This window comes from Lactuca sativa, chromosome 6, assembly GCF_002870075.4.
Source record: "Lactuca sativa cultivar Salinas chromosome 6, Lsat_Salinas_v11, whole genome shotgun sequence".
Taxonomy (NCBI): Eukaryota; Viridiplantae; Streptophyta; class Magnoliopsida; order Asterales; family Asteraceae; genus Lactuca; species Lactuca sativa.
The window spans coordinates 191,715,534-191,726,285 of NC_056628.2; positions in this window are offsets into that span (position 1 = coordinate 191,715,534).

The window sequence follows — 10,752 nt, forward strand, 5'->3', positions numbered from 1 at the left end:
GAAGCGCCAGAGACCCCAGATTTGAAACCATGCTTTTCTCTTGCAGCACTGTCTTTTCTTGAGATTTCAGAATCCCTACCAGTTTCGCCAGCGAGTACGATTTGAACTGCTCGTGTGCTTTAACCGTTGACACAACAGCTCTCCATTCGGATCTTAGACCATTAAGAAAAGTAACCTTCTGTTCGATGAGCTTCCTTTCAATATCATGTTTGATCATCTTGCTGAGAAGATGATTGAAGCGATCAAATGTCTGTGTAACAGACTCATCAGGATTTTGCTTGAACTCTCCAAATTTAGATAGGAGTAATGTCTAAATTGAGTGCTCCAGATCTTCATCTGTGGAATACAGCTCTCGCAGCCGATCCCAGATTTCCTTTTCTGTACTGCAAGAACTCACCAGTCTAAACGTGTCAGATTGAAGAGCGAATCGAATTAGTCTCAATGCCTTAATGTTGCACTGAAACTTCTCCTTTTCGTCTTGAGCAACATCTTTCACATCTTTCAACAAATCATTATACTCTTTTTGAGTTTTGATGATTATGGATGTTCCTGAATGAGCAAATGGGCCAGATATAATAGCTTCCCATATCAGATACCCATTATCTTCAGATCCAATGACGTAGTCTTCAAAGTGGTGCGTCCAAACCTCGTAATCTTGAGTGTAGAGAATTGGAATCTTGGTTGTAGATCCTATACTGTTTGAGATGTTGATGGGATTAGATTGAGAATCGTCCATGCTTGATCGTATAACATGTTATAAGATCAGACTTTGTAATACGTAATATTAGGGCAAGATGAATAAATAATGAGATACGTCAATTATGGAGTGACGGCTCAATAAATATCAATAAATGCGGAATAAACCCTAATCACTTCTTTCACATAAGAGATGTGTATGAATTACACAGTCTCCTACTCTGATACCAATTGATGAGTTAAGAAACTATTTGATCGTTTAGATCTTTGAACAGGTTAATCACAGAAACGTTAAACAATAATATAAAGCACAAGAATGAATCAAAATATGTCGAATGATTCAATAGCTTCAAGCCTCAACAGAGCTCGATAAAGAACTTCCGCTGTAGAGACTATTAGGGTTACAAACGATAAAGATAATATGCTTGAAATAATCGACTTCTAAATCTTACGTACTAAGATGCATGCAAGCATCTATAAATACTAAACCCTAGAAATAACTCACGGATGGACAGGCCCAATCTGGAGACAAAACGGACTAAATAACGAGCCCAAGACGCAACACCTTTCAGACCCTACAATATTTAAAATAATTTTTTTGATAAAAATAGCTTTCTAAAAAATAAAAAAAAAAACTTTTTTTTTTCTTTTTTTGTATATTTAGGTAATGATTAATATAGTTTAAGGAAACATGTTTTGTTAGAAAAACATGTGTATCTGTTATCTATTTCCGCCGATACACCTAAGTATATATATATATATATATATATATATATATATATATATATATATATGTATGTATATATATAGATAGATAGAGAGAGAGAAAGAGAGAGAGAGGGAGCATCATTTGAGAACCTATAGTTTCTCGAGAACCCGATAACTAATTTTAGACCTTTAGATAAAAAAAATAGAGGGCTTAGATTTCTTATGGCAATTCTGTAAATAAGTGGTAAAAAAGAGATGCGGGGGTATCTAGATTTTTGGATCTAGGGGTGTTATTGGCATTAGAATATGTCGAATCTATTTCTTACTTCAAATTCAATTTCTCAATTGCATATCACCGATGATTACTTACCTTCTCCCACTATTAATTCGTTTCCCCCAAAAGCACCACTGTCCGAAATCCATGCCACCTCCGACCATCAACTCTTTGTTCTCTAGATTGTCGGCTACAAATTAAAGAGTCAACAAATCTCTAACGCCCTCACAAAACCTCACGAATCAGGTTTTTGACGACTGTTAATGGCGGTCCCTGTAGATGTCGCTATCAAGTAGTCGCTGCCATCTCTGAGTCTGCGTTTCGTTTTGAAAATTTCTTCGCCTTCTTCATTCTCATGGTAATTACTTCATCAATTTTGAGATAAACGAGTTTGTATGGTTAGATAAGAAATGTATACCTGCTCAAATCAGTTCGTGTACTCGATTCAGGTACGCCTCTGTTTTATCTTCTCTCTCTTCTCTCTGCTGATTCTAGGTTAATAGTTTTGTTTCTTTACTAGCCTGCATTTCTTTCTCTGGTTCGTTTCATTTTCAATACAATTGATTCTCCATCATTCGATTTTGGTATCAATCAATCTCGTATATGTTTAATGTATCTCTTTGTTTTGAGCTAGGTATGTTTTATAAATTTTGTTTGAAATCATTTACGCCTTCCATGTGTTCGACAAAATGCCCCAATCAATTATGCCTTTCACATATGTCAATCGATGTCAATTGTCAGGGATGAAAGACCAATATTTATGCGTTATTATGGAGGAGAATAAGAAATTTAGGGTATGTTTTTCAGAAATATGTTATGGTTGATGTTAGATTTGTGTGTTTGGCAAAAATCTTAGTTCTTATTCAACAACGTGATGTCGTGACTTTTAAGGGACTTAAAGTCATGTGATTTTCCTAAAATCCAAACACCTTAGCAACTTTTTTGCATGTAATTTTGTTTACATTTCAAACTACTTATGTTTATCCAATTTCACAAAAAAATGGCATTATCTTTTTGCAAAATGACAAAATTATGTTGTGTTCAAAAGGCTTCAAATGGGAGTACATGAGGAACCTTCAGGCTTACTTAGAAGAATAGATGAACTTTAGGTCCATCGTTTACAAGAAAAAATTTAGTTTAGCAATTATGATGATAATTATGGACTTATAATAATACCTTTAATTAAGTTATATCTCTCTCTTGAAATGTTAATTGTGCATTGAACATAAATAAACTAGGATTAGTGTGATTTTTTTTGTTCATTTGCTTTCCTGTCATGGCAGGTACCAATTAACAAGTCTTTGCTAGATTCATTTGATATCTACACACTATAATCTATTTATATGTTCAATAATTCTGTCAGATAGTAATTTTATAGATATTTTTGATGTTAAATCTATACACCATGAATAAATTAATCATGTAAGTATCAATGTGCAGGAGGATATTATGTTGTTAGTTCCTTATACTAAAGGACCAAACAAGAAGCCATATATGGCTATAATCAAGGTATTTTGGTTTGGTCTATTTTTTCTAAATCAAAACTTGCCTGGATACTTGATGTCTTGATCCATAAATTACATATTATTCACATACGAATCACATGTGATTCACATGTAAATCACATGTAACTCACATATGAATAACCTATAATTCACATGTAAATCACAAGTTGGTCACATATGATTCACATGTAAATCACAATTACACGTGATTCACATGTAATTCACATATGAATCACACGTAAATCACATTTGATTCACATATGATTCACATGTAAATCACATGTGATTTACATGTAAATCATATGTGATTCATATGTAAATCGCATGTGATTCATATGATAATCGCATGAAAATCACATATGTATTTTTGTGAGTGTTATTGTATCAATCATTTTTTCAATTTTCTTGTAGTTTTGGAAGAAAATCTGGTGAATATTGAAGATGTGAAAAATGATAAATTAAAATAAGGAAATATTGACACGAAGACATGAAAACGCTTTGAAATTTGTATCATTTATATATATATATATATATATATATATATATATATATATATATATATATATATATATTTTGTATCGAATAAAATACTTGTACTATTATGTTTATAGATTAATTAATAAAAATGAGATTTTTTGGGATTTACTTACGAATATTATAGTATAAGAAATATACATATATACATTTGAAAAAATATGCATATATGCACCTAAAATTTTACTTTTTTTTAAAAAAAATGTAGTGTTTTTTAAATGCAGTTCTTTTTTTTTTTTTTTTTGAAGAAAATGTAAATTTCTTTAAAAAAACTTGCAGTTTTTTTATTTAAAAATGCATTTTTTTAAAAAAAAATTGTAGTTTTTTTTTTGAAAAAAAATACAGTTTTCAATAGAAAAATTGCATATTTTTTTTGAAAAAAAATGCAGTTTTTTTTTTTTTTTTTTTTTTTTTTTTTTTTAATAAATTTGCAATATTTTGAAAAAATTGCAGTTTTTTTTAAAAAAATATTTTTTTTCAAAAATTCGTGTTTCTAAAAAAAAATTAAAAAATCTGCATTTAAAAAAAACGAAAAATACTATATTTATAAAAATATGAAAATTTGATTTATGATGTAAATTTTTAGACATTTACATTAATATATTAAATAACATAAAAAATTAAACATTAAATGAGATTAGTAAGATGAAGATCATGTCCTTAATAAATTACTTTTGATCTAACACTTCACTTTTAGTTTTCGGGAAAATATGAGTTCTCAACCGATCTCAACCCTATATATATATATATATATATATATATATATATATATATATATATATATATATATATATATATATATATATATATATATATATATATATATATATAAGTAACATTAATTAAAAAAATATTGTTTTGCTCGCTAATAAAATAAGTAAAGTTAACAAGTTACATAATTTTTGAGCTATACTAAAAAAATGTACTTAGAGTAAACCGTAAAAAACTCTTCAAACATAAGAGTTTATTTATTTATATATTTTAGAGTTTCACTTTAAGAAACAAAAAAACCAATGAAAAGAAAAATCTAAAGATAGTAATATTAAGAAGTTGTGTGAAAACTATAGGATAAATCTGAAAAGATAGTACAAATGATATAAAACCGTAAGAACTCGATATAAACTTATTATGGATTTTCTCAAGTTGGTAGAGCAATATGTCATTTGTTTCCCTTGCCTCTGACACCTTAGAAGAAATTTGATTAGAAGGACGATTTTCTTGCAATATCCAATAATTTAATCAATTGAAAAAAAAGTCCACAAAAGAAATGGTAAAAAAGTAATTCATAAAAATACTTTTAACTGTTATTTCGAAGATGGCCGCTGTCACTATAAAGGGCCGCCATTGATTAAAAGAAGGGTACTATCATTTTATCATTTTGACACCATTAGTGGAGTCATACCAATACTAAGGTTTCAATGCCCATGTGTGTAGGGACGAGGGGGAGTGAGGTACGACTCAAAAGTTTCTTTAACCTTCAACACGTGAAAGCGAAGCAATGACTTTTTGTATACTTAAATCCTCAAACACTATATTTTAACAATGATGTAATCACAAGTCAACAACATTTGTCTTCTAGGCATTGTCATGTAATTGGAAGTTTCTATTCAAAATACGAAAATTCAAACTATAATACATTCAATTATAAAGAAAAACGACTTACGCCATCAAAAGTTCTATGATTAAATATTGCAATATTCACTAAAATGACCTTATAAAATGGAATTGACTCACCACACGATTGTCATTTTTAGACATTAACAAAAGTAATCAATAGACAACCGTATTTGCATATTAATAACCGCGAACTAGCAAGTTCGTATTTTTTTTACACAAAGCATCAACGAGAAACATTCGTGACACACTTCATTCTTTGCGTGAAATATTTAAGATGAATATTAATGTGTCTACCTAATAAAAATTGCTAAGTGAGCATGAGCTTTCTATCTTTTCGTGAGTAGGAATAATTTACTCGTTTTCCAAGCGTAACGTTCAACCATGCATACAACAATCATAATTTCTCATTGGTGAACAATCGCTAGGTCAAGTAATTCTATCTATTTACAAGTTTGAAGATTATTCTTATTTAATCATTGCAATGTAATTCTTGCCCTTCTTTCAATTTTCGTTCATTTGTTATCATCTCGATCCTATTGTATTTCAATATAACAACACATGTAGTATGATATTCCCTATTCGACACCCTCTCCCTATTACTCTTTGTATTTAAGATGAATAATAAGGTATGCGAAATCACACATGCATCCAACCTTATAATGAACTAATATCCAAATTTTTGCAAGGATTAAAACATATCTCTTCATGTTTTGGATGTTATAATGCGTCCATGTTTTAACAAAATCAAGTCGGTTTGATCGGGTTGCATTGTAGTGTAAGAAAGATTGAAAAATAATGAACTAGCGATATGACATTTATTTAACTAATTGTACATCCTCAAACGGTTTTGCTCGATTTGCTTTGTAGTTTAAGAAAGATCGAGTAATGACGAAATAGAGGATATGACTTTCATTTAATTCTTTATATATATATATATATATATATATATATATATATATATATATATATATATATATATATATATATATATATATATATATATATATATATATATAGAGAGAGAGAGAGAGAGAGAGAGAGAGAGAGAGAGAGAGAGGTAATGAAAATAAAAAAAAGTTAAGAATGAGGAAATCATTCTCAACCAATCATTTATCTAACATGTAAATCTTAAAAAACGTACGTATCATTTTTTCATTAAAGATATTTTTGTAAATTAGCCACTTTTTTAGATTTACTTATTTGTTCTTCGTCTCCAGTTTTCGATTTCATGAGATCTTTATCTCGTTTGAATCGGATGTAGATGAATTCATTATCAAGATTCTTTTCTTTATATAATTCGTTAGCAATTACACGTATTTTTTTCTGCATTTATTGTAAAGTTTCGCATATGTATTGCAATTTTCTTCTTCGTATTCAGTTTCCGATTTGATCAGATCTTTATCTCGTTTGAATCGGATATAGAGGAATCCATTATCAAGATCATTGTTTTATATAATTCATTAGGAATTATGTGTATTCTTTCCGTTTACCGTGAAGGTTTGCATCTGTATTGCAGTTGTTAGATCGTGTTTTTGTTTTGTAGTTTGAGATCTCTATTTCAATTGCATCATCTCTTCGGAGCTGATTTAATTTTTAATCAGATCGTTTTTACGCTATGAAGTGAGAGAGATTGCAAACTGATCAAATTTTCATATGATCTTTATTGCTATTCCATCATCTAATTGGAGTTGATTTAATTTTCTTTCAGATCGTTTATACGCTCTGAGGTGAGATATATTCGAAATTATTCATTTTTTCATATTTACGACTTCTTTTTTTGTGTTTTTTGTTTTAATTTTGTTGTCGTTCAGTTTCTATTTTATTTTATCATTATTTTCACCGATATTAAGATTCTTTTTGTTGTTTATTACAGGTCAATTTGTTTATTATGTCATATTCTAGTATTATTGATGGTGATTTGTATTCTTCAATGTGTGAGAGTGAAGAAGAAGACGTTGAGAACTTATTTTTTTGAAGGTATCACTTATTGAATTATTATGATGTTATTAATTTTGTTGATGATCATGTATTTACGTATGAATCTGTAAATCTGAATACATGATTGTCTTATTCATATATGAATAAATGTGTGATAATTGTAATTTAGAATTTATTATTATTTTTTATTTTATTAATATATGAATAAGTACTGTTTTTATTTTATATTTTTTGAATCATATGAATTTCATGTATTCATATATGATTGTTTTATTCATTCATTAATAAACATTGTTTTCTGGTTTACTCATATGAATTTCATGTATTCATATTTGATTGTTTTATTTATGTATTAATAGATTGATTTAGATTTTATAATTTTTTATCAGGTGAATCTTTGAGTTCAGTAGATGATGCACAATATTGTAGTAACATAATTGGAGAACATGTCTATAAGCTAGATGTACTTGTTCAATTTATTCCATTTAAAGGTTTAATCTTCAAATCATTAGTATTGGCCATCAAAATGTATTCTGAGTATGCTGAAATTGGTGGTTTTGATGTGAGACTGAGCACACAGTCAATATTGTAGTAATATAATTGGAGAACATGTCTATAAGCTAGATGTACTTGTTCAATTTATTCCATTTAAAGGTTTAATCTTCAAATCATTAGTATTGGCCATCAAAATGTATTCTGAGTATGCTGAAATTGGTGGTTTTGATGTGAGACTGAGCACACAGTCAATGTTTGATAATAAGATTATAAAGAAGAAACATGTTATATGTAATTGTGGTGGCAAACAGAAAAAGAAATCTTGTGACACATTGGGTACAAGTAGTGTTAGGAGGAAACGAAATTCAAAGTCGAGAGTTATTGGTTGTCAAACAAAGATTATATTTGAATATGTGTATGGAACTCTAGAATATAAAGTTTTTTAGTTTGATGAACTTCACAACCATCCATTTAAGAAGAGAAGTGGTTTAAAAAAGCGAGGCAAATGTCATATTTAGAAAAAGAGTTTATAGTGCATGCTTCCATATCAAAATAGGTCCAACTATGGTTCATAAGTTGAGGGCAAGTCTGAGAGGTGGGTATGAGTTTGTAAAGCCCAAAGTAGTTGACTATAAAAATTTAAGGAGATATATCAACAGGGTTATAGGTTATAAAGATGTCTAAATGATAGTAAACACAATGAATGACCGTCGAGCTCACTATCCAAATTATTCATTTGAGTTTAATTGTCAATATGATGTTTTAGACTCTATGTTTTGGGCTGATGAAATGAAGAAGGCATATTATGATGAATTTGGTGATGTTATCTCGTTTGATGCGACTTTCCGAACAAACAAGTAAGTTATTTTGTCTACTTTTTTTATAGCTTATTCATATATGAATATCTTAACTTTATGTTTAATATTGAAATTATTTTAATAATATACTGTAACTGTATTCATACATGAATATTTTTATATTCACTTATGAATACATCAAAAATTGACTTTAATGAACACTTTTCTTTGTGTTATAGGTATCGAATGGTGTTAGGATTAAAACCCTAATTGTGATTTGATTAACAAGATGCGGAAAATAAGAACACACAAAATTAAGAAGATATGTCGAATGATCACTCGATTTATTCAAAACATGAGGAATAAATTACACTTTTAGAATAGACTAAAGAATCTAACTCTACATAAGAAACCTCACAATGTTTGGAGGCTACATTTTGCCTGTCTCTTAACCCTAATTATGAATAATACATGACCATTTATAGGGAAAAGACAAGTCTTGAGATTTTAACCTAAACTTCATCAAGGGGGCCCATTGCCATAATCCATGGAGTACTTTGAAGCCTACATTCTCCCCCTCAAAGTATGGAATGGATGACTAGGCTTTAACTTCCCAAACAAGCATCTAGCAAATAAGAAAAGATCTCGCGACGAGGAATATCAAAAGTGATCCACGAATCTTGATTCTTCAATAGTCTTCAAAAACGGGTTCTAGGATATATAAACCAAGCATTGAAGGAATGTTTTTAAACTTCATTTTCTAATCCCAAAGATCTTCAATAAAGCCAAACCCACCATAACAACCCATTTTAGAATTCAGAAACAAAATCACTTCTTGTATTTGAAGAACCCCCCTCCAAATCACAATGATATTCAAATAAGCTAATGATATAAGCCACCAAAAAATATCATGTAACAAACCAAATATAAGATTCGTAGCGCCACTTGATCGAGAAAATACTAGAAGTCAGAGAAATATCAAGGTTTTAGACGAGCTCGATGAAGAACTACTTCTGTAAAAGCTTTAGATGAGATCGATGAAGAACTTCTTCTATAAAATCTACCTTCATATTACTACCAAAAGTTTCATAAAAAATCTTCAAATTTGAAAAGTCACAATCCAATTTCGAACGGCCATACAAAATTCTCCCCCGATTTAAAGTAAAAATTGTGATTATAAAGCCTTCAAATGGTCATGAGAATGATCTTGAATGGATAAACAAATACTATGCTCCCCTGCAACAAAATGAAATAAACATTTAAATTTGAAATCTGAAAGAGTCGAAAAAATTTGACGTTATCGCGAAAAACGACTTTCCGAACCGCTAAGACTTGATGGAATCCATAATTTTATGTTCACGAAAAAATATGCACATTAAAAAATCTAAAACTGTTCACCAACCCTTACATTTGCAAACTTTTCGAAATGAGGGTTGAAATTGTCACTTTGCTGAAAGACATGGGACTAATTAATAATTCTGCATCATACTCCCCTTTATTTGTAACAATTTCTGGAAATGGACCAAAACTGCCAAGCTGTGAAAATAACAGGGATCAAAATTGAAACTTTGAGTTATCTTCCCCATTTAGCGTCTGATACAGCTCAACTAATAATATTTCTCAAAAACATAATTGTCTCAAGTGTTTAACACAGTCCATATAAAAATGTCACTATCCTAGAATCATCCACAAAATCACGTATAAGTGTGTAGAATTAAGTCGGTGCCTTCCTGTGATCCTAAGAGGTACCTGAAACACATAACATATAACACGGTAACACGAAGCTTAGTGAGTTCCCCAAAATACCACACACATCACATTAGCCACTCGAGGCTAACTTAATACGACCCTCCGGTCAATGTGTCTCAGTGGAGACCCTCCGGTCCCACAACTCGGGTTGACCCTCCGATCCTAACTCAGTAAGATCATAATAATAATACTCAACATAAATCACAAGACATAATGCAACATATCACAATACACAAGTAAGAACATTAGGCACCTCAGTTGCACAAAGATACCACTCATGGTGAGTATAGTGAGAAGACTCACCTCGTAAGGAAGCAAGTAATAACCTCGTACACAAATCTCGAACTAGCCTCCGCCTAACACATAGGATAATTATCTCTAATTAATACTCTATTCACACTCTAAATAAACCAAATGTTATTCTCTCTATCTAACTCTT